Consider the following 22,922-nt stretch of genomic DNA (forward strand, 5'->3'; position numbering starts at 1 on the left):
AATCAGAGAGCCCCAAAGGTTCCCTGAAAAAGAGAGTTACTTTAGCCAACTGCCTAAAGATATGAAGCAAGTTGAAGTCCTTTTATTTGAGTCCCCAGAGCCAACTTCTATAAACCAGTAGCAAAGACTTAAACCGAGTGGTGTTTTGCCGAACTCACATTGTCAAGTGTAAATGAAGTTTCCTCCTAAAGGACATGTTTGTTCCTTCATGTTTGCCAGCAGAAGAACAGTTTGGAACTGGAAACAAAAGCAAATTGATTTTTTAAAACTTTCCCTGCAGTCTTGTTCCCCTGTACATATCGAGCTTGCTACTGTTGTACTCACACAGACACATAAACGTCATCCTTTTTTTCCCTTCACCCTTTCCTATGTAGCAATTTCTCACTTCAGTGCTGGCAGGAGGCAATGCTAATGTACTCATACTTCTTTGTAATTATTCCTGATTGATATTAGTTATTATCAAAAATGCATTCTTTCCTCGTTTCAGATGAGAGCCACAATAAAATACAACTGATAGGAGAATTAGCTTTCTTCATGAGTGACAGGATATTGCAATTCTGAAATTTTAATTTTCCCAGGACCCATTTCATCCCTCAGTGAGTGAAGAGTTATTTGCTTTTCTTCTGCTTTAATTGAGAATCACAATACTTTCCAATTGGAACCACTTGAGACTTCCTTAATTAGTAAGGATATCTGTGCGGCATGGAATGGCAAAATCAGCCCAATTCTGACCTAACAATACATGTCTGACTCTTGTATTATCAATGAAATGTTCAGTTTAAAGAGGCTTTTGATAATAAAAAGGGGGGAGTAGAAATTGTAGCAGCCTCCAGAGAGAGCTTTGGGGAATACTGCAACTAGAGTCAATTGTGTTCAGTCCTGACTGCAAGACAAACAGAAGTTTAGTACTAAAAATCTGTTTGGACTTATAATAGTTGTTTAGCAGCATGGCATTAGGAAAAAAAACAACCCAGATATTCAGAGTATTTTCATTAGTGACACTGAGATATTGTCTGGAATTGCATCCTTTATGAAGGTTAATATGCAACAGAAAGCGGAAGACAAGCATCTTGAAACATATGTATATTTCAGTCAATGCTGCCAATAACGCATGAAAAAAAGTCCTGATTTAAGGACCACTTCTTTAAATGGTTATATTATTTATTTATTTATTTATTTATTTATTTATTTATTTATTTTATTGTTTTACTAATTTGTTACATCCATTTGTTTGCTTATTGCATTTGTATCATGCCTGTCTTCCCAAAGGACTCTGTCATTTCTCCAGAGAGCTCAAGTTCAGCCAGTAATGCAGGTCACGACAGTCATGTGGGCAATTCCTGCCATCTTCACCTAATGGTTATGTCACACGTACACACACTTAAGCATAAGCGTATGTCTTTGAATTGGTCAAATTCTGGTTTGAGGAGAAAGGCATCAAACAGCAGCAAATAAACACAAACAAGGAGGCCCGGGGTGCTGCCGCCTTCTGAAAGCCACCAGCTCCAGCTCACATTGACGACAGCCTCTTGTCATGCAAATGGCGGTTATGAGGAGCCACCCTCTGAAGCATTGGCTCCCGCCTGCACAAGGCCTGGAAGGTGGGCTCTGTTCCTCCTTACTGCTGATGCTCCAGCCATAGGGACTTGCAGGGCGCAGCCATGGCTCCGCTTCCTAGCGCCCCGGCTGCTAGGAACTCCCTCCTCTTTTTCTGTTAATGAATCCCTGAATGAACCTCCCTTATTGCCATGACAGATCAAGCATTGCCTTTCACTTTCCCCCTCTTCCAGGGAGAATAAAACTCAAATTAAATGTGCTTGGATGCCTTTCTTTCGTTCAGCAAAAGGAAATGCATTTAAATAGCTAGCCACAGTGGCAGAGCAAGTCGATTGGGTGCCTGGGGTGGTGGTGCGTGTGCCCTGTGCCCGGGGGTGGGCCAGCTGCCCACGGGGGCACCGCGGGGCCTCCGAGGAGTCTGCCTGTCTCTTCCCACTCAGCCGCCCTACAGCTGAGGGGAAGGCAATGGGCGGACTGTTTGGGACAGCGCGGAGCCTGCGGGCACTCAAGCCACCGCATTACTCCCATGAGGGACAAGTGGCTCGGGCATGCTGCAGGCCCTGCGGTGAGTGCCACGCACCATTTTGTCACCCCCTTCAGTGGGGACACCCAGGGTGGATCGTACCAACCACACCCACCTTGCAAAGAGAGAGAGAGAGAGAGAGAGAGAGAGACCCTACGACGGCTTGCGGTGTTACTGCTTTGCCTGCCTCTCCTGTGCACAGCTGATCTTGCTTCTCACATCTTGCTTCATGCCCCAAGGGGGGCATGGGGGATGCTGTGGTCTAAACCACTGAGCCTATTGAGCTTGCCACTTATAAGGTCAGCAGTTTGAATCCATGCGATGGGGTGAGCTCCCATTGTTCTGTCCCAGCTTCTGCCAACCTAGCAGTTCGAAAGCACTCCAGTGCAAATAGATAAATAGGTACCACTGCGGTGGGAAGGTAAACAGCATTTCTATGCACTCTGGCACTTGCCACAGTGTCCCATTGCACCAGAAGCAGTTTAGTCATGCTCGCCACATGACCCAGAAAAGCTGTCTGTGGACCAACGCCAGCTCCTTCGGCCTGAAAGTGAAGATGAGTGCCTAGTCAAATTCGTCCAAGGGTCCTTTACCATTTTTTCATGCCCCCCAGCCTCCTCTTCCTCTTCCTCTTCCTAATTCATCAAGATGCAATGAATGTCCCTTTAAATCAGCCCCACAGGCTCTACCACTCTCTTTTCCCTCCTTGCTTCTCCCGCCCCACCCTGTGCCAGGCATCAGCTGGCTTCACAGTTTTTCTCATATGTGATTTATGCCACCACCTGCATAGCAGTGTTGAGAAAAGTTCCCAGTCTGCACCAGTTCTGTGGTTTGCTGCCCCCTGCAGGAGACAGGAGAGAGCTGAGCAGCAGGGCAACAGACAAAAGCATTGGCTTTGTGCAGTTTATCGCCGGGGCAGATATTTTAAACTGGTTATCACAATGTGGCTTTCAAAAAGGTTCTCATTGATATATCACTAAATCGTGCAGGCCTAGTCCTCATCCAGTTCACCACTATGACTGGGAACAGCCAGTCCCCATTTAGATGGTTTGTCCTGATGACATCTCACTCCAAAACTCCTGAAGACCGCTCCCAAAGTTTTCATATAGTTGCTAAATAACATTGTTGACAGAACAGTGCCCTGTGGATCCCTGTAGTTCAGGGGCCAATGGCTCAAAGAACACTCCACCAGTGATGCTGTCTGGCCTTGGCCTGGTAGTTTGTGATTGGACCTGTCTGTCAAAATGAAAGATATCTTCACCTCATGAGCTCTAGGCATTTCTCTTGTCAGCTTGGTTTCATTTCTCAGAAGAAGTAATCAGTTACATTTGGCTACAGAGCCACTGAGAAGTGCAAGGAGTCTCAGACTGGACTCAGGGATGCTTGTTCATAGTGTAATCCAACTTGGAAATGTGAGAACCTTCCCCCAATAACCCTGATTTGGGGTATACAGAGAGCTAGTATTTATGTTTAGTCATATCCAGTAATACCTGAAGAATTTTGGTGTGCAATTGCTGCTGCTTAATGCCAACATCTAGATAAGCAAATGTCAGATAATAGAGTATTTGCTGTGCTTTCAAAGACGTAAATACCAGTTAAGAACCTAAATGTTGCTGAATTTAAGTGTGAATTAGGTCCCAACCGTTCATTTGTCAAAAGGCACATAGAGAATGTAAGTAACTTACCTACAGTAACTACCTAGTTTTGTATACATGCCCCATAATTGTAATTCTTGAATGTCTGGCAGTGAAGTGCAGTATTCATTCATCTACCAATTCCATGAATTTTTCATTGGAAAGTCTAAAGATGTCCTGTGAAATGCATTTTAGAAATGTGCTTTATGCACTTTACAAAAGGTTGCTAAATCTATCTGCTACTACCTGTTTAATATGATTTTTTTACCTCCCTTCGCTTCCTCAATTTCATTCCCTAAAACCTTTTTTTTTAAAATAAAAATAAAAATGCAGGGTTGAGTGTTGCAGTAAAATATAGAATTTCCACATATATATTGGGCAATATTTATAAATCATGTTAAATTATCTGTCCCAGATAGGCTTTAAATGGAAATTTCAACCTGAATAAAATCAGAATTAAGCACTGATGCTTGGCACCGACATTTCCTAATATATAGGCATGTTCTAGTCAGGCTGCTCATGTTAATCAGTGCTTGGATGTACACGATTGTGCTGGCAACACGCAAGAGAGCAGTGTTGTAAGACTGCAAAGCTCAACTATTTATAGGCAGCAACTAGTCTCACCTCTTGCTTCCAAATAGTGTATTGCAAAAGTTCAGTTCTGAATGCAAAACTGCCTGGTAGTTTTCGTACCAGCAAATTGACTTAATAACCCAAAACCTTTTGATCTTTAATGAGCTGTGTCACATCTGCATGCATAATACAGTCTTCTAAACTTCTCAACAATGCACGAACATTAGGCATAGACTGTAGAGGTCTAGATAATATGTTCTGTATGCTGTTGCGGTTTTGCAAAATGTAACTCTTTTTGTTAAAAAAAAAGAAAAAAAAGGAAGCAACACTGTAATGAATCACCATCACTGTGCACTGCTGAATTTATATTCTCATCCTGTACACTGTACAATAGTTTTTGCAGAATGTGTTGAAATATTTGTTTGGGAACCACACACTTGCAAATCTCTGGCACCTCGCTGGCTTGGCTTGCCTATTGGATGTAAACCAAATGGACCAAAGTGCCATCAGTGGTGACATGCAGATGTCCTGTGGACACTTTAGAAATGTATTTAAAGCCTGCCTCCCCCGCCCCTTAATCCTAGGGATAGCAAGGCAGAAGGGCAATCAGCAGTGCAAATGGAGTAATTTGCCCCCACCTAATGCACAATTTTAGGAATTCAAAGTAGCTTTCAAATGGGTATCAGTTACAACGGGCAGGCATGTGCCAAAGCCCAGATACCAATGGCAAGGTCTAACTTTGTGCCACTATTTATCATGGGAACATTACCATTGTCAGACTGGAAGGTCTCTAGGCATGTCTCACACTCACAGCCCCACACCCATGGGACTGGTCCCAACTGGCTTTCTATTTATCAAGTTTCTAGCCCCTCAATACAAGCTGAAACCATAACAAATCATGGACCAATACAGATAAACCAGTGGCCATGAACGGGTTTTTCCACTGCGTATGGCAGGGATGCAAAATGTGTATTGTGGGCTCTAATTCCCAGCAGCTCCAGCCAGCATGGCCAGTACTGGTCGGGGGTGATGGGCATTGCAGCTCAGCCTGAACAGTTACCTGCTTCCAGGCATCCACAAGTTGCCTAATCATTTATTGACCCCATTTAATTCTCTACAGGAAACTTTGAGGGAGGACTTAAATAGAATGTTAGCTCTCTTTGCAATCCAACAGCTTTTAATAGTCGTCCTTGGCTGTTCCTAGTATATTCCTCAGGAAAGGGAAAGCTCATTGCATACAATGGAAAATGCCATTCTGGAACTGGAACATTTATCTCTCCTTATATTTTAAGGAGAAGAAGCATTTATCTCTCCTTGAATATAAAAGGACATTGTCCTCTGCCCCGGCATAGAGTGCTGGATTGCAACACTTAATTACTAGCAGTATTAAATAAAGGAACAGTACTGTTGTTTTGTGATGTTGCTTTTTTATGGAGTTACAACTTTAATTTGGCATTTTTCTGAATTAAGCTTCTTTTATTTCTGTACACAGCCCTGCAGCCATGAGGTGAAGGATGGTAAATATTCATATAAATAAATAAATATAAATTCAAAACAGGGTTTTCATAAACAATATCTAGTAGTAGGAGGTAGCATATCAGGACTTGTTGGCTAATATGATGGTTTCCATTTACATAAAATATATTTATCAATCATCTATCTATGCTAAACACAGCTATAACAATATAAAAGACTTGAGGGACTTGGATGAACATTTCCTCTGAAGTAGAAATATACTCAGGGACACAACAGTTTTCAAAAACAGACATTGGGATGGGAAGTGTAGTTTCTTAATAGTTCTGTGAATTTTAACCCTAAGGGGTAAACTACAGTTCCCATGATTCTTTGGGGGAAATCATGTGCTTGGGGTGTATAGTGTGAATGGCAACAGACATTGAGAGCAGCACATGAAACATTCTCTAGAATATCTGTTGATAGGGGACACCCAGGTATTAGAATTTCACTGTGCTGGAAACAAACACTTGAAGAAAAGGTGGCAAAGGCTGTAGGCTTTCTGGCATTCCTGGAGAGGAGCTCAACCTTCTCCTTGCTTCTCTTGTGCTGTGCTGATGCCTGTTTTCCAGCTCAGTAGAACTGAGGCAAAAACAAAAGAGGCAACAGGAAGCTATATAGGTCTTGTAGTCTGAAGAGACCTAAGCAGTTTGAACTTTAGTATTATTATTATTATACTACAAAGTAAATAAGGAGCAGAATCCTTGACAGCGGTAGACTTTTTTCTTTTTTAACCTGCACACTCACGGGAAATGCTTCAAGTAGCTTGTGTCGCACAGAGAAGAATTTTGAATGACGCAACCAGCTCTTTGCCATCCCCTCCTTTATAGGCTGCTTGGCAAGGCAAGAGGGGGAAATAAATGGAGATTCTGTGCTCCAGCAACCTCCATCTATCAGAAAATCCCTTAAGGCTATGGTCAGTTGAACACAAATTAGAACAGCTAGCCAGCCCCAAACCACAGCCGCGCATTCATGGAGTCACAAAAGTGAAATCAGGATATAATGTGTCCAGACCTAGTTTGGATGAAGCACATTGGTATTAATGTTTGCGACTGACATTTTGGCTCGGGAGATATTTTCAAAATTCTTTCCCTGTTCTATTTTGTAGAGAATAGAATATCTCCAATGAAGCATTTCCTTTGAGTTGCCAAGGCTGTGCCTGGCCTTGCCTTATTCCAAGGAAACGATGCTGTCCAGATCAGGAAGCGTGTCTTATGATTACCGGAGAGTCCTCTCTCTCTCTTTTTTAACCTTTTGAGGCATGAGAGTTGGCTGTAGCTAATGCAGAATTCTGTGAGCCATACGAATGCTATGCTCCCAAGCAGTCCACCTCGCCTTCTGTCTGAATTGGCTCTTGCAGGAGTTCAAAAACGAGTTGTATATTTCACTGATGTACAAGATATTTTTCATGCTAAAAAAAATATTGGCTTTCATGTCAGGTGAAGAAAGAGATTCTGTAGGAACAAAATAAAATGCAAGCTGTGGTGGATTTATATAATCCCCCCCTGTTTTTTCCATTTGGAAAAATTGAAAAAAAGTTCAGTGTGGAGTAGTTTTACAAATTGTGTGACATGCAATGTATATAAAGTATTGTGCTTGCAATAATAATAATAATAATAATAATAATAATAATAATAATAAATTTTATTTATATCCCGCCCTCCCCAGCCGAAGCCAGGCTCAGGGCGGCTAACAACACTAAAACAGTACAACATTATAAAACATTATAAAAATGAATTAAAATCAAAATTAATGGCAACCATAAACTAAAGTCTTGTAAAGATTGCCAAAGGAGGGAGTCAGGCTGCGCCCTGACCAAAGGCCAGGTGGAACAGCTCTGTCTTGCAGGCCCTGCGGAAAGATGTCAAGCCCTGCAGGGCCCTTGTCTCTTGTGACAGAGCGTTCCACCAGGTTGGAGCCGCAGCCGAAAAAGCCCTGGCTCTAGTTGAGGCCACCCTAACCTCTCTGTGGCTTGGGACCTTCAAGGTGTTTTTATTTGAAGACCGTACGTTCCTCTGTGGGGCATACCAGGAGAGGCGGTCCCGTAGGTACGAGGGCCCTAGGCCGTATAGGGCTTTGAAGGTTAAAACCAGCACCTTAAACCTGATCCTGTACACCACCGGGAGCCAGTGCAGCTTATATAGCACCGGATGGTTACAATAAAACAGGTAACCACCCCCTTTACCTCAAAAGCTACATAAATAATAATCAGATTTGCCCCTTAGCACCAGCAGCAAATCAAGTTAAGGGCCACCTCAATATTTAAGCTCCATAGAAGGTCTACCCTTTGCGTAGTGCAACAACAGAAGACACAACATATACATGCAGTTTATTCTGTCTCATTTTTTGAACTACTGCTTTCATTTTCCATTTCTTCTTCCTCTCCCTCTTTGTCATTTTTCTCATGGACTTCTAAAAACCGGCTTTGGGGGAAACAGAAAAAACCCTGATCCCCACCCCCAAATTTTTCTGACCCCCCCCCCACAGGCCTTCCCATCTCTAGTCATGAGATTGGGGTGGTGGAGTTGCAGTGTCACCCTTTTGAAACTGGCATTGATTACTGGGACAGGGCAGGTATTGGGACAGGGTGGTGGCGAAGTCAATTCAGGGCAACACTGTATCATCCTGGTCAACTGGGTATGACAATATGAAATTGCCTTTTTGTGTGAAGGAAGCATAGATGGCATTAATTAAATGGGCCCCATAATGCCTTTGTTATAAGTTAAATGAACAAAACTCTGCCTTATTTGGAGCTCTTCCATTCACTCCTAGGACAAAACTGGCTGAAAGCTGCCTGACGGAAAACCTTCAAGGCATGAAGAAGAAGAGGTTGAAAGATGGTCTTGTTAGGCACAAACAGATCAGCACATCAGCTTATCATGCAATGTACTGCTTGCTTGTAAGCAGCCCTATATGAACTTGGCAGTCTTGCTGTGGAATTCTGTCTCCTGCCACACCAACCAGATTCCTCTGGAAGGCAGAAACAAATAAGAGCCTACATCCTTCACAGTCTGCTGTGATAAGGGGTTTTGGGAAATTGATTACTGTTTTCTATGTTGAGTTGGTTCCAGTTGGCTCTCTGCCTTGGAAAACTCTGACCCCCTGCTGGGTTAAACATGATGGACAATCTCTATGAACACCAACCCTTTTATTTTGACAATAGGTTTGATGGAGATCCGAGCCATCTCTTCCAAAGTACAAATATGTTGTGCCACCAGCTGTCAGAGGCAGCTCCTCCCCACACCAACACTCAGACTATGACTCCCACTCTTCCACATATTTTATTGGCTTGTGTGTTTTATTTAACCCTTGCAAAATACTGAGAATCTAAGGTTCGCCTCAGGTAGTATTTTCAGTGCCTGCTAATAACATGGATTTTAATGTTCAAAGCTGCAGCACTCCAGTTCTAATTTAAACACACCGGCTCACTATACAGAGGAGTGCAACATTCCAATTAATATCATATATAAGGGGAGAACATGATTTCATATTTGTGTAAAATAACCTATTTTTCAGGGCAAAATTGTGCCAAAGGCTGAATGAATGTATACTATTGCTAAACAGCAGCTCATCTGCCACAGCTTCTAGACTGCAGGAAGAATGCATGTTATCGTTGTGGCAAGTTGGGACATATGAGAAAAGACTGCCACTTAAGACTCCAAGGGGGAGAAAAAGAGGCTGATGAGGTTGAATACAGTGCCTATAAATCATCAAAAGGACAGAAACAAGCAAAGGAGAAGCGTGCAAAGTTTGTTTCTGCTGTTGCTATCCAACAGGATATAGAGCGCCTTGGAATTTAAGGCCAAATCATGTCTGTGTAAACACAGAGGTTTGGCTGTTTTACTGTTTCCAGTACTAGAAGAATCCTGTTTTGAAAAACAGAACAAAATGGTGCCATACCAGCAAGCAGGGGAGTGTAATTATTATATATAATAGGAATAAGGCACCAACACTCGTGAATAAGCTGCTTCTAGTCATTCTAGATTATACTGTACTGGGTTAAATGGATAAATTTGATTTAAAGGTTGCTTTCCATAAATGAAGATTTCCTAAGTAAATAGCTAAAATTATAGCATACTGTCTTTTGCCAAAAATGGATCCATCATTTTTGAGAGATTTTAAAATGGCGCCATTTTTGAGCCATCAATAAATATTGACAGAATTACTGAAAAAAATTCTATGTCCTGTATTTTTTTTTATCTTGTTAAATAATGCTTAAGAAAATTAAAAGTAATTAACAAAGTTAATGTGAGCACCCATATATAATCTGATTTTGCTTTGCTTTGCTTATGGAAGTACAAATATTCTACCCTGTGTTAGAAATATTTAATTCCTGCTGGATGAACTCATAGCTGAAAATGCAATTTGGTCGTAAGTGTTTAATTTGGACTTGATTTCTTTATACAAACACATTAGTTAATTAATCATACTTGCATAGATGCAAATAACAGTGAACTGGATTCATAGAAACATAAAAAGGAGGCTAGATTAATGTGCTAACAACCCCAAAAGCCAATAATCAGAAAATGCAAAGTTGGCTCCCGTTATGCACATTAATGATATTTACATAGATCTGCTTCTCTGCCTCACTATATGGACACAACTTTAATTAGTGTTGAAACTGCTCTCAGGGAGTAGTCTGGTAGTTGTGAAGGAGAAGTGAAATGCATGGAAGGCAATATATGTATAATGACAGAATTTAGTGTTGAGTGAAAATTATTCCTTTTCTATCTATTTTGAACTGCATCTGCCATACAGTATAAGGTTTCTGAATTATTACTAGACATGTTAAAGACTTGTCAACAGTCTCGTATGGATTTCTCAGTCAAACAGTTTGCTTTTGCAGATTAGAAATTGGTCACAAATACACACACACACACGAAAAATATCCCTGACATCTAAATTGGGGTTTCTTCTTCCTGTACCCCCCAAACAGGCATCTTCTCTGCATTCAGGTGAGGAGGTGATTACAATGTGAGAGCCAATTCAGATTGTCAATTCAGATTGAGTTTTCAAAATATGTTATTATTTTTGTAAGCCTGAGTTGGAAAATAGAGGTGAAGTGGGGAGCTCCAGTTCTTCCAAGCTCCACATGAGACCTGCAGTGCCCCCTGCAAGTGAAGAATTGTTGGAAAAAGAACCCCTTTTAAGAATAAGGCAGCTGCTTTCTGTATGGAAGGCACTGCTGCAGCTTGTTGAATAATAGAGGGATATTAAGCTACTAAACTAGAGGTGGCTAATTCCTGTTCCAGGAACTTGCTCCACCTCCCTGCCTCTTAATGAACCCTCACACCTCCGGTTGTGGGCACCCTGTGCGGGGCCGCACACAGCACCCCTGAGCCACATGAGGCTTAACAGCTGGTTGTGCTGGCTCACCTCTCTGATGTCACAGTCATTGGAGGTTCAATCCAATCAGTGGCTTTGGTGGTGGTTGGGCCAGCCGAGCGGACCGTGAGTGAGCAGGCTTCACTCTGGTCCGCTCAAGGTGAATTTAAGGAGGCAGAGCCAGCAGCAGAGCATGCAGTCGGCTCCGGAGCTTCACCCACCCAACTCTCTCTTTGTCTAATGCTTGATTGCAGGTTAACCATTTTCCTTCCTGGTCAGCGGGCGATGCTACAGTCTTATTGTGATTGCTGTTGAAGAGCAGGAAGGAATTTCCCCTGCTGCGCATATTTTGCCGCCCCCGTAGCAATTGTCACAACTTTGGCGGTTTTAGGCCTTGGGTGGAATCCTTTAGTCTATCTTCCCTAATTGGGGTGTGTGTGAAGTGGTGACTCACCCCCCACACACACAACGGCGATTCCAGGGTTCCCTGTTAAAGGGATTTGTGTGAAGGGAGTCACTGGCCATACACTGAAAGATTGTCAGTGAACGCCCCTGTGTTGCATGGAAAAGGGGGCTAGCTGGCTCCGTAAACAGACATCTTGCCGTGCCCCCTCCCCAGATCCTATTAAGCCTGATGTACCTCAGTCCCCCGGCTGGGAGGGAAACACACCCAATGCCTAAGCCAAGGTCTTCCTACATCTGAAAGGGTTAATAAAGTTGTGGCCAATTTTAATTCCATTAACATGTCGTGAGCTATCCATTCCTTCTGGTGGTCTCTCGGGGCCGGGGGGGGGGTCTCCGCCTGGTCATGCAATGTAATTTTTGCCCCCTCAAGACCCATCAATATTGGCACCAGTGTTAGACAGTGCTGGGATGATACAATTAGACAAAGAAGGCTGGTGCCCTTATGGGTATGGAAACTGGGTGTCCACACACCCAGCCACTGAAACGCATAAGAGGAAGAAAGGGATGCTAAACCAGCTGGACAGGAATAGTTGGGTATCTTCTGTTCTGGAGAGTGGGATCGTAACATATTTCCTGCAGGCCTGTCAACATTTATACCCAGAAGAGCTTGTAGTTCAGGGGATCAGGATTTCAGAATTGTGTGTGTAAGGAGCAAGGACTGCCAACAGAGCAAAGCGGAGCATTCCCTGGGGACTCCAGTTTCACTGCAGTAAGCAGGGATTGGGGGCGGGGGAGAGAGAAGAAACCAGAATGATTGCTCAGCATCTGTGAGGGGGAGGGGAATGCATTTTAAGATTCTCCCAACTTTAGCTACTACTGAAATATTTATGTTTTAATGCATTATTCGGTTGTGTTTGTGTTTTGACAAACTCTGGCCCATTTGGCTGTATGAATATATTTATGCCACGTGGATGTAAACGACAGAAAAGTGCTATTCTTTACGATATAAAAAATATAGACATATATTTATGGGTTTCTGAATGACATATAAGCCCACGCATTCAGAGGCGGCATCTTCTAAATACCATTGAGGGGGGCCAATGTGACATCCTGATGTCACTTCATGCCCAGCTTCGTATATGCCTTTAATAATTGGGGGCCCCAGCCCACTCTAAAAATAAAACATTGAGGGGGCCCAAAGAGCCTCAGCCCACAGGTGTGTATACACCCATCAGTTATCTTCCCTACAGTTTGTAGCTCAGTTGATTGGAGTCTGGGGACAGGCAAAGCTATGAATTTCAGTTTCTCCAGTTTGATTCCCCACATTTTCACATCCGTTTGCAATGAAAAATAAATAAAAACCCATTAGCACTTTCATGCAAATTTTTGCAAGCAATTTCCCCTAAAGTGATGGAATTTTGTTTCTTATTTTCACAAATATGTGTATGCATTTGTAATCAAATACTAATTAGCCAAGGAACAGCTTTGCAAAATTCAGAGAAGTGTGCAACTTTGGAAGTATAGCTACATTTTGGCTTGCATATTGCTTCAGGAAGTGTGACTTATGCAAGTTTGCCTTCAAATACAATATGAAGCAAATTGCTCTCTCATCTCTATTCAGAAACCTCAGGAAAGCAGTCCTGATAGTTTCAATAGTCTTGGGCCACAATGCAAGTTCTTATGCTTAGCTCTAGTCTGAATATGCAGCTCAAAGCTCCCCTTGAAAAAAGCTTATTTTGCTTTTGTCTTGTCTTCTATACAGCCCTTCCAATTCCTTTAGCCCTTTTTAGATGTTTCTCCTTTTACGGTTGCTTCATATTTACATACCCAAGTTTACTCATTTCACTAAGGAGGAGCAGCTGTCTCACAGCATATGTTAACCTTTTTAAAACTTAGTGGGTTTGATACTGAAAGCACAGATGCAAATCTACAATTGAGATTTCAACTGTCAAAACATTCAGGTCAAAGCATTTAGAAGTGAGGACATCTTGCTGGCTTTCTCCGACAAGCCTCTGTTTTTTTACCTCCCTCCCCATACTCCATTTCCACTGCTGAGATTTCTTCCGCAAATCTGTCTCAGACTGAGTTGGGTAGAGTCTATATATACACTTTATACTCAGGTAGCACTGCCCACAATAGTTTTCCCTCATATGTATATATGTACCTAGAACACATTTTCTAAAGTCAAAAAGGAATTTTTTTAATACACAGAATCAGGTCAAAGGCTGTCAGCTTGTTTGCTTGTACACATTAGCCAAGTTCCACTGTCAGGGTCAATGGCCTTTGTATCCTACTTTAGAAAAATATTGAGTGTTACAAGAAGCAGATATTCTCTGCTATCCCACGAGACATCGAGTGGGAAATCTTCACAAAACATTGTTTAAAATAGAGAGTGTGAAAGAAAACACTAAAAACACCTTGCGTAACTTTACTTATTCCATAACAGTTTTGCATTTGTTTAGGGAGGAAACAAAAGCACTGAAACAGATTGTAATGTTTCTGGGTAAAAGAACAGGCACCAGGAGTGAGGAACAGTTTAATATGCCTCGTTCGGTGTCCAATAAGCATGAGACGCCTTTGCTCAGCTGAGCAAGGGCCCAAAGATTGTAGAAAAATACTGGGCAGGGTTTAGCCCAATATCTTGTCTGTGTGATGGGCTCATGAGAAAAAGTTGTCCTATGAGCAAAGGGGGGGAAGCCTACGTAAGGCTGTTTCCCCTTGAGCTCAGGGCAATTTAGCCTCAAGAGCTTCCTGCCCACCCACCCTTGGGTTAGATGCTTCACTGAGCAATATTGGGTTGTTGGTTGACAGAGCCAGAAATGAATTCTCTCTCTCAACCTGATTTGCACTTGGTTGGGTTCGCCCCTTTCCCTCAGCAAAATTATGGCCTTCCTTTGTTAGGCGGAAGAATGTTGTTTGAAGAAATAGCATTGGGCAAGATCAACATGGGGTTGGGCATAAGAGATCTGGGGGAAATTGACCATAGCACCCCAAAGCTTAGGTTGGGGTATCTGCCAGGTTGGAATCTGACCCAGGTCACCCATGGCAAGGCTTAACACCGGACAGCTCTCATGGAAACTGTTTGGAGTGGTCCAAACCTGACAGACCAATTCCATCAATGGGGGCTTGTGAAATGAACTGATCCCAGCCCTAACGTCTCACCAACCCTTACCCTGCCTGCTGATGTCAATAAAGATTTGACTTGATTTTATCCCATCAGTGTCTGGTTATTTTCCTGCTCTCATGGGTCACATAATGCGTCTGCCTGGGGAACAAGAACTAATATAATAGAAAATTGTGTTAACAGATTGCAAGTTCTACCATCGCACAAGTTAAGGATTCACACTTGTGTAGAAGAAAGTCCTATTGATCTCTGTGGGACTTGCTTCTTGTGTCATATTGCACCACACCTGGTTTAAGTTAAAACAAGGAAAGGAACCAGGATGCAGCTCACTATGCCTGTCCTCAAGCCCTCCCTCTTCCTTCTCCAAGGATAGCCATGACCCCTCCAAGGACACATCATCTCCATTTTTCTCAGCTGTTTCTGTATGAAGGGCCAGGGCAGAAAGAGACAGCTTGCTTCCTGCACTGCCAGTTTGCTTGCTTCTCTGACTGTCTGCTAAAAATGGAAGTCTGAATTGTATAGGTATCTAGATGTAGCTCAGAGATACAAAGCATCTTCTTTGTGTGCAGGTTCAGCTCTCCCCCAGGATCTTCAGGTAGAGCTGGGACAGATTCCTGTCTGAAGCCCAGGGCAGCCAATGCCAAGCAGTATAGATAGTAATAAGCTAGATGGACCAATAGTTAGACTTGGTATAATGTCCCTCCATGTTAAAGGATCAGCAAAAATGTAGGGAGGGCTAGAGGATATGCTTTTGCTTTCATGGTTAGGTTCTCATTGGAACTTCTAGGGTCTCATAGGGATTCAAGAAGAATCTTCATGCTCAAATCAAGGTTGGGCTATTTTGAAAGAATTCAGGTGTGGAGGTGGTGGCAAAGTCACTCAAACAGTATGACTGACATGACTAACAGGACATTCACAGGGAGACCAAAATGCTCATTTACAAAACTATTGTACTACCAACTTTACTGTATGCTTCTTAAACATGGACCACTTATAAATGCCACCTCCAACTACTTGAAAGATTCCATCAATAGTGTCTCTGAATAATTTTACACATCACTTGAGAAGACAGGTGAACTAATGTCAGTGTACTGGAAGATACAAAGATCACCAGTGTAGAAGCAATGATTCTTCAACATCAGCTTCATTGGACTGGTCATGTTGTTCAGATGCCTAATTATTGTCTTCCAACGCAACTACTCTATTCCAAACTTAAAAATGGAAAGCGTAATGCTGGTGGTCAACAAAAGAGGTTTAAAGACTCTCTCAAGGCAAATATAAAAAAGGTAGTATAAACACCGACAACTGGGAAACACTGGCCTGCGAGCGCTCCAATTGGAGAACAGCATTTACCAAAGGTGTCATGGACTTTGAAAATGCTCAAACTTGGGACAAAAGGGAGAAACATGCTAAGAGGAAGGCACACTTGGCAAACCCTCACCATGATCAACTCCCGCCTGGAAACCTGTGTCCCACTGTGGAAGGAAGTGTGGATCCAGAATTGGCTTCCACAGTCACTTACGAACTCACTGTTAAGATCATGTTTATGGAAGACAATCTTACTCAGCTACAAGTGACCACCAAAGAAGATGTATAATTCATATTTGACAGGGGCTAGAAGGAGAAAAGAAGTCCTAGCAGAATATTTCAAGGTGGTTTTGCACACTCTCAGGTTGGAAATATAATATAAGATTCAGAAAAAGCTAATTGAACTAACCAAAATAAGATGAGGAACAAAGAATGAGAATTCTACGCAGACAAAACTTTTTTGTCATTGAAAGAAAAGCAGCAAGCTAGGAATGTGTATAGCTGCAAAACGTAGGTGCTCTCCTGATTAAACGACCTACAAGGGAACAGCAAGGAATTGAAAGCCGTCTTCATTGCTTAAGGTACATGCATACAAAGCCATGTTTTGCAGTGTGCATTTTTCTCAGAATGACACATTTCTGGATTTATACACACATCAAAGAACAACTGCAAATATCAGAATGGTTGCGAGAGAAGCTGTGCGCATGAAAATGAAGGGACCCTGACAGAAAGAACATGAAAATAAACCCTTGAACAATCACAACTATTATAAAATCACAAATAGCTTCCCCACTTCCTTCTGCATGCACTTTCCAAACTAAAATCTAACAGACACAGGCTGAAAACAAAATACCAGTGGGTTCATTAGACTATCATACACGTGAAGCCATGGAACCACTGACATATCTGAAGACATGAGAAAGAGCACAAAAATGAGCTAAACCTTTTTTTTTAAAAGTTCCATTATTCTTTGTGCCTTTCTAAATGCTTAGCATCTTCTTTCTCACTTCTCTGTTCATAGATTTTCAGTGTAGTATCTGTTATGTATTTGAATCTATTTGGGATAAAAATTCAAACAGAAATAGACCAAAAAAACCAGCTTGATTCCCTAACTCTAAGGACAGAACTTATCTGCACACAGTCATTTTGACAGGAGAGTACATGTCTGAAGATTTATATTTTCTGAGTACAGTTTTCCATTTTAAAATCACTAATGGCTTCAACAGATATTGGTTTGTGTTAGCCAAATTGAACAGCATGTTCAGTTTTTATTATCCTTCCTGTTGTCCTTGTGTTCTGCCAATGAGCAGAGGAATCAATGAGTTTAATTGTTCATAACTGTAAACAGGAATGCTGCGTCCCTTTCAAGTGTTGCCACAGGAGACAAACAGGATCATGATGCTACATGAGGACAGATTTGCTGCTCATTTGGAAGCAACACAGAATGTTTGTGCTGAAACATCCATATTGTATTTTCATGAAGTTCAGCAGCGAATTTGGTCTGTTTAATGTTGCGGCTGTCACTGAGGCAAACACAGTCATAGTGAGGGCAATGTTGTCTTGATGATCAAAGATCACACAGCAATGGTGATTTCACAACTGCCACACAGTCAAACAGAATTGGTTACACTCTGCTATCACAGAGGGCAAAGACGGTTCAGAGTGAGGCAATGATTTCTGAATAGGTGGACACTTCTAAATAGTCCATTTACCAAAATGTCCAGCAACCCAAAACCGAATGTGAGCATACTCCGCAGATGTGTTTCTCGGCAACTGGTATTCAGAGGCATACAACATTCTGTAGACAGGGACCGTAACTCAATCGCAGAACTCATTATTTGCTTGCAGAAGGTTCATGGTTCAATTTCTGGCATAGTAAACTCTTCTGAGACCTTAGGGCAGGGGTAGCTAACTCAAGGTCCACCAAACATTGCTGGACTACAGTTATCATTGATGACTATTGCCTGATGGCAGTAGAGTCCAACATGCCTGTGAGCATGACTTACACGTTAACAACACACTCCCCATATGCGATGCCTTGCAACTGGTGTCCAGTGGCATGCTGCCTCTGGCTAGGGAGGTTCAGTGTATCCATCATGACTTGCCTTAACCTCCATGAATTTGTCTAATTCTCTTTTAAAGTCATCCAAGTTGGTGGACATCACTACATTTAATTAGGAGGGAATTCCATAGTCTATGCATTCTGTAAGTAGTGCTCTCTTTTGTCTATCCTGGATTTTCCAACATTCACTGGATGTCCCCAGGTTTTAGTATTATGAGAGAGGGAGAAAAAATGTCCACCTATCTAGGGGAATACCTAGGGGTTCCCCCTATACACATACATCCCTGTTGGCGCCCCTGGGCTGCGGCTATTGTGGTAAAGTGATTTGGGGGTGGCAGCACCAATACAGCTCCTTGGCCAAGGGTGCAAGGGACCCTAGGTACGCCTCTGTCCCTATCCACTTTCTCCAACCCATGCAGAATCTTATACAACTCTATCACATTGCCTCTCTAAACTAAAAAGGCCCCAAAGTTGTTAACTTCTCCCATCACTATGGAAGTTGCTGCAGCCTACTGATTATTTTGGTCACCCCTTTCTGAACGTTTTTTCAGTTCTACAATACCCTTGAGAAGGGAGGACCAGAAGTATGCACAATATTCCAAGTAGGCTTCCACCATGCATTTGTATAATGGCATTAGAATATTGGCAGTTTTATTTTCAACCCTTTCCTAGTAATCCCTAAAATGGAATTGGTATTTTTCACAGTCCATTTATTTCGTCCATTAATTTCTGCTCTCCGCTTCCTGTTCCATAAGCAGCTACTGATCCGTAGTTAGAATTCAACCAGACTCGGCTCTTAAGGTAGCTGTTGCTTATGCAGCAGTACAAAATCAAGACAGCATTATTGTCATGTATTGTTAGTTTTTGTCCTGTAAAGATGGTGAATTACATAAGCAGTATCTTTATATTGCAATCCTATAATATCAGTGGCAGACGTTGGGGTCTCAAATATCAGCGGCACCCTGTGCCCCCCACCTCTCACCTTCCATTCTATTGCATAGTTGCCAGTGAGATTGAACCAGTCACACTCCCCTAAATCTGCCTCAGTTAATATCTACTTAGAAGTAAGCCCTGTTGAGATCAATGGGACTCAGTAAAGCAACATGTACTAGCCCAGGGGTCAGCAAACTTTTTCAGCAGGGAGCCAGTCCACTGTCCGTCAGACCTTGTGGGGGGCTGGACTATATATATTTTTTTGGGGGGGATGAACAAATTCCTATGCCCCACAAATAAACCAGAGATGCATTTTAAATAAAAGGGCACATTCTACTCATGTAAAAACACACTGATTCCTGGACTGTCCGCAGGCCAGATTTAGAAGGCGATTAGGCTGGATCTGGCCCCCAGGTCTTAGTTTGCCTACCCATGTACTAGCCTCATACACCTCTGCTCTAAGGGTCACTCTAATAGGTGCAAGAGGAAAACTGGAGAATGGATTACACTGGGCAACAATTTTTTTACTTTTTGAATGTTGTCTAGATTTCTACAATTGATTTAGGGTATTTTTGCACTGCTGAATCAGGAAATGGCATCCATTTCTCTCCATCAGGTCAGGTTTTTGTGCTATGTTCATTTGAAAGAAATCAGATCTTGTGACAAAATCGATTACATTTTTGTGGCATTATCAGCTGATTTTTGTCAACACATACCATCCTAAATATGTTTTTAAGAGAAAAAAAATGTTTTTCCAACAACATATATTGATTACCTGATAGAAGCATCGATTACTGTAAACTGAATGGTGGGCATTGATAAAGGTAAGTACATGTAAATTGCATGTTGCTTCACCATTTTTCAAACTTCAGGGCTTGAACTTCTGTTTCTTGGAACTCCTGGAATGCTCAGTGGCAGGGAGGTCTCTCTTCAGAGTCCAACAGTAGTCAGCCGTCATGACTGCATCCCAGCAACCCTGATACCTGGTGTCCATCTCTTTCATGTCCTGATGGAATCTCTCCCCCTGCTCGTCACTCATTGAACCCAGGTTCTCAGGAAACCGGTCCATATGTGAAAATAGGTAGTGCATCTTGACGCTCATGTTGCAGCCCAGGTTTCTGAAAGCAGTCAGCATGTTGTTGACAAGTTCTGTGTAGTTTCTGGCCTTATTGTTGCCAAGAAAGTTCTTCACTACCAGAACAAATGCCTTCCACGCTTCCAGTTCCACTTCGTTCATTGAGTTTCCGAACTCTGGAACTCTGATGAGCTGACGGATCTGAGGACCATCAAAGATGCCAGCTTTCGACTTCTCCATGGTCAATCCTGGAAAAGCCTGGCACAAGTAAGTGAAGCAGTCACCATCCTTGTCAAAAGCCTTGGTGAACTGCTTGATTAAGCCGAGCTTGATGTGCAGCGGTGGGAAGAGTGTTCTGTCTCTGTCCACCAGAGGGTCGTTGATGACGTTCCTTTCTTTGCAAGGCACCAATTCCTCCAGCACAGGCCAGTCCTTCTTCGTGTAATGCTGAGCACGGTCCCTACTATCACACATGCACAGAAAACATGGGTACTTGGTGAAGCCAGACTGTTGTCCCAACAAAAAGTTCACCATCTTAAGGTCAACACAAATAAACCACTTATGCTGATCATAACCAATTTTCTCCAGCACATACTTCACCGCTTCATAGTTCTCCTTCAGTGTAGTCAAGTGAGCCAGGCGTATAGAGGCAAACTGGTTGCTGTTGTGTAGCAGAACACATTTTAGTGATCGCTTGCTGCTGTCAATGAACAGTCTCCAATCTTTGGGTTCGTACGGTGGCACTCCAAGCTTGAGCAGAAGCTGCACAATATCTGCACAGTACACCAAGCCCTTCTCTTCCGAGAAAAACGGAGGTGCTCTTGATGCCTGTTGCGGAAGAAGCTGATGCGAGCACTGTCAGAGAGGAGGTTTTTTCCCTTCAATCTGGATGTCAACAGTTCGGCAGAGTCCTTTGACAAGCTGAGGTCGCGAACTAGATCATTCAACTCCTTATGGGAAAATGGATGTGGAGCATCATCTTCAAGAACCACTTCTTCTTCTTCATGTCCTTCAACACTGGAGGCATCTTCATCACTAATGTCAGGAAGTTCTCCGAAGATAGGCACTGGAATTTCATCACAATGAGCTACAGGACGACGTGCTGATTGAAGATCAGGATACTTGAGACTACTCCGGTTCTTTCCGTTGATCCCAGTCACATCAGCAGTGCAGAAGTAGCAGTCAGTGACATGGTTTGTCGGCTCCCTCCAAACCACGGGAATTCCAAAGTTCATACTCCTCTTGTCATTGGTCCACCCACGTAGAATCTCGGTGCATGCCTTGCACACCATGTGTGGCACCCCAGCTTTATCCTGGTCACCAAGTTTAATACCAAAATAACTTTATGCTTTGCCGCACCAATTTATGGAAGATTTCGAGGTTTTATGACTTCAAACTGATCCCTTTTTGACATAATCACCCAGAACTATTGGACCTGAATGCTTCTTGTCATTAAAATAATCATTTCCAATCAAAACAATTATTCGACATTTACCCCCACCAACTTGTTCTAAAATGCTCCACACAAGCGTACATGTGAACAAAAACGTAAAAAAACGACTTGTGGCCATAGTTCAAAAACTTGACCTGATTGAGCAAAACCAATGTGATTTTTGGATTCAGCGCATCAGATTCATCCTAAATCAACTGAAAAAACGCAGACAACAAATTTGTTGTTGACTAGTGTTATTGCAGTGGACTTGGAGGCCCTGCTTTTGCATATCCCACATTTGGGCCTGGCAATTATTTGGGCTGAATTAAGGACAGGGAAAGCTAGGTTCAAATCCCAACATAGTCATAAAGCTCACCAGGTGACCTTGGGTCGATCATCTCTCAGCCTGATCTTCACAGGCCTAAATAATAATAATAGAATTTCTATACTGCCCTTCATCCAAGAGCACAGAGTGGTTTACAGTAGGTTTGCTACAAGGACGAAGTTGAGGAGAAGGGAGGAACCATGAATGCTCCTTGGGCTCCTTGGAGGAGAGGCAGGATCCCAATGTAGCTCATAAATACAGAAATGAAATAACCACTAGGTTTCAAGAATTCATTTTATTAAATGGCTAGACACCTTTATTAAATGAAGACGCCTGCTTCTTGGGAGAAAAGCAATGACAAACCTAGGCATCTTAAAAAGCAGAGACATCACCTTGCCAACAAAGGTCCGTATAGTTAAAGCTATGGTTTTTCCAGCAGTGATGTATGGAAGAGAGAGCTGGACCATAAAGAAGGCTGATCGACGAAGAATTGGTGCTTTTGAATTATGGTGCTGGAGGAGACTCTTGAGAGTCCCATGGACTGCAAGAAGATCATACCTATCCATTCTGAAGGAAATCAGCCCTGAGTGCTCACTGGAAGGACAGATCATGAAGCTGAGGCTCCAATACTGTGGCTACCTCATGAGAAAAGAAGACTCCCTGGAAAAGACCCTGATGTTGGGAAAGATGGAGGGCGCAAGGAGAAGGGGAAGACAGAGGACGAGATGGTTGGATAGTGTTCTCGAAGCTACCAGCATGAGTTTGACCAAACTGCGGGAGGCAGTGGAAGACAGGAGTGCCTGGTGTGCTCTGGTCCATGGGGTCACGAAGAGTCGGACACAACTAAACAACAACAAATGGATAGATACACACATGGACAGAATTCTTTTGGCAGGGAGTGAGAAATGGTTTGATATTCAGAAATGCCATCTTGGTTTTTGATTAAATGAGCTTATTGTGTAAAATGCTTTCCATTTCTCAAGAAAAGGAAACTCTCTAGAAACTATATGCATTCTTAAAACTACCACCATCACTAGTGGAGAAAAGGTCACCCAACTCATTCTTCATTCAGCCTCGAAAACATAAAAATATAAAAATGCAACGTGAGATGTTGTATATAACAATTAGAAAGTA

The sequence above is a fragment of the Podarcis gaigeae genome, assembly GCF_964106915.1.
Source record: "Podarcis gaigeae genome assembly, chromosome: 10".
NCBI lineage: Eukaryota > Metazoa > Chordata > Lepidosauria > Squamata > Lacertidae > Podarcis > Podarcis gaigeae.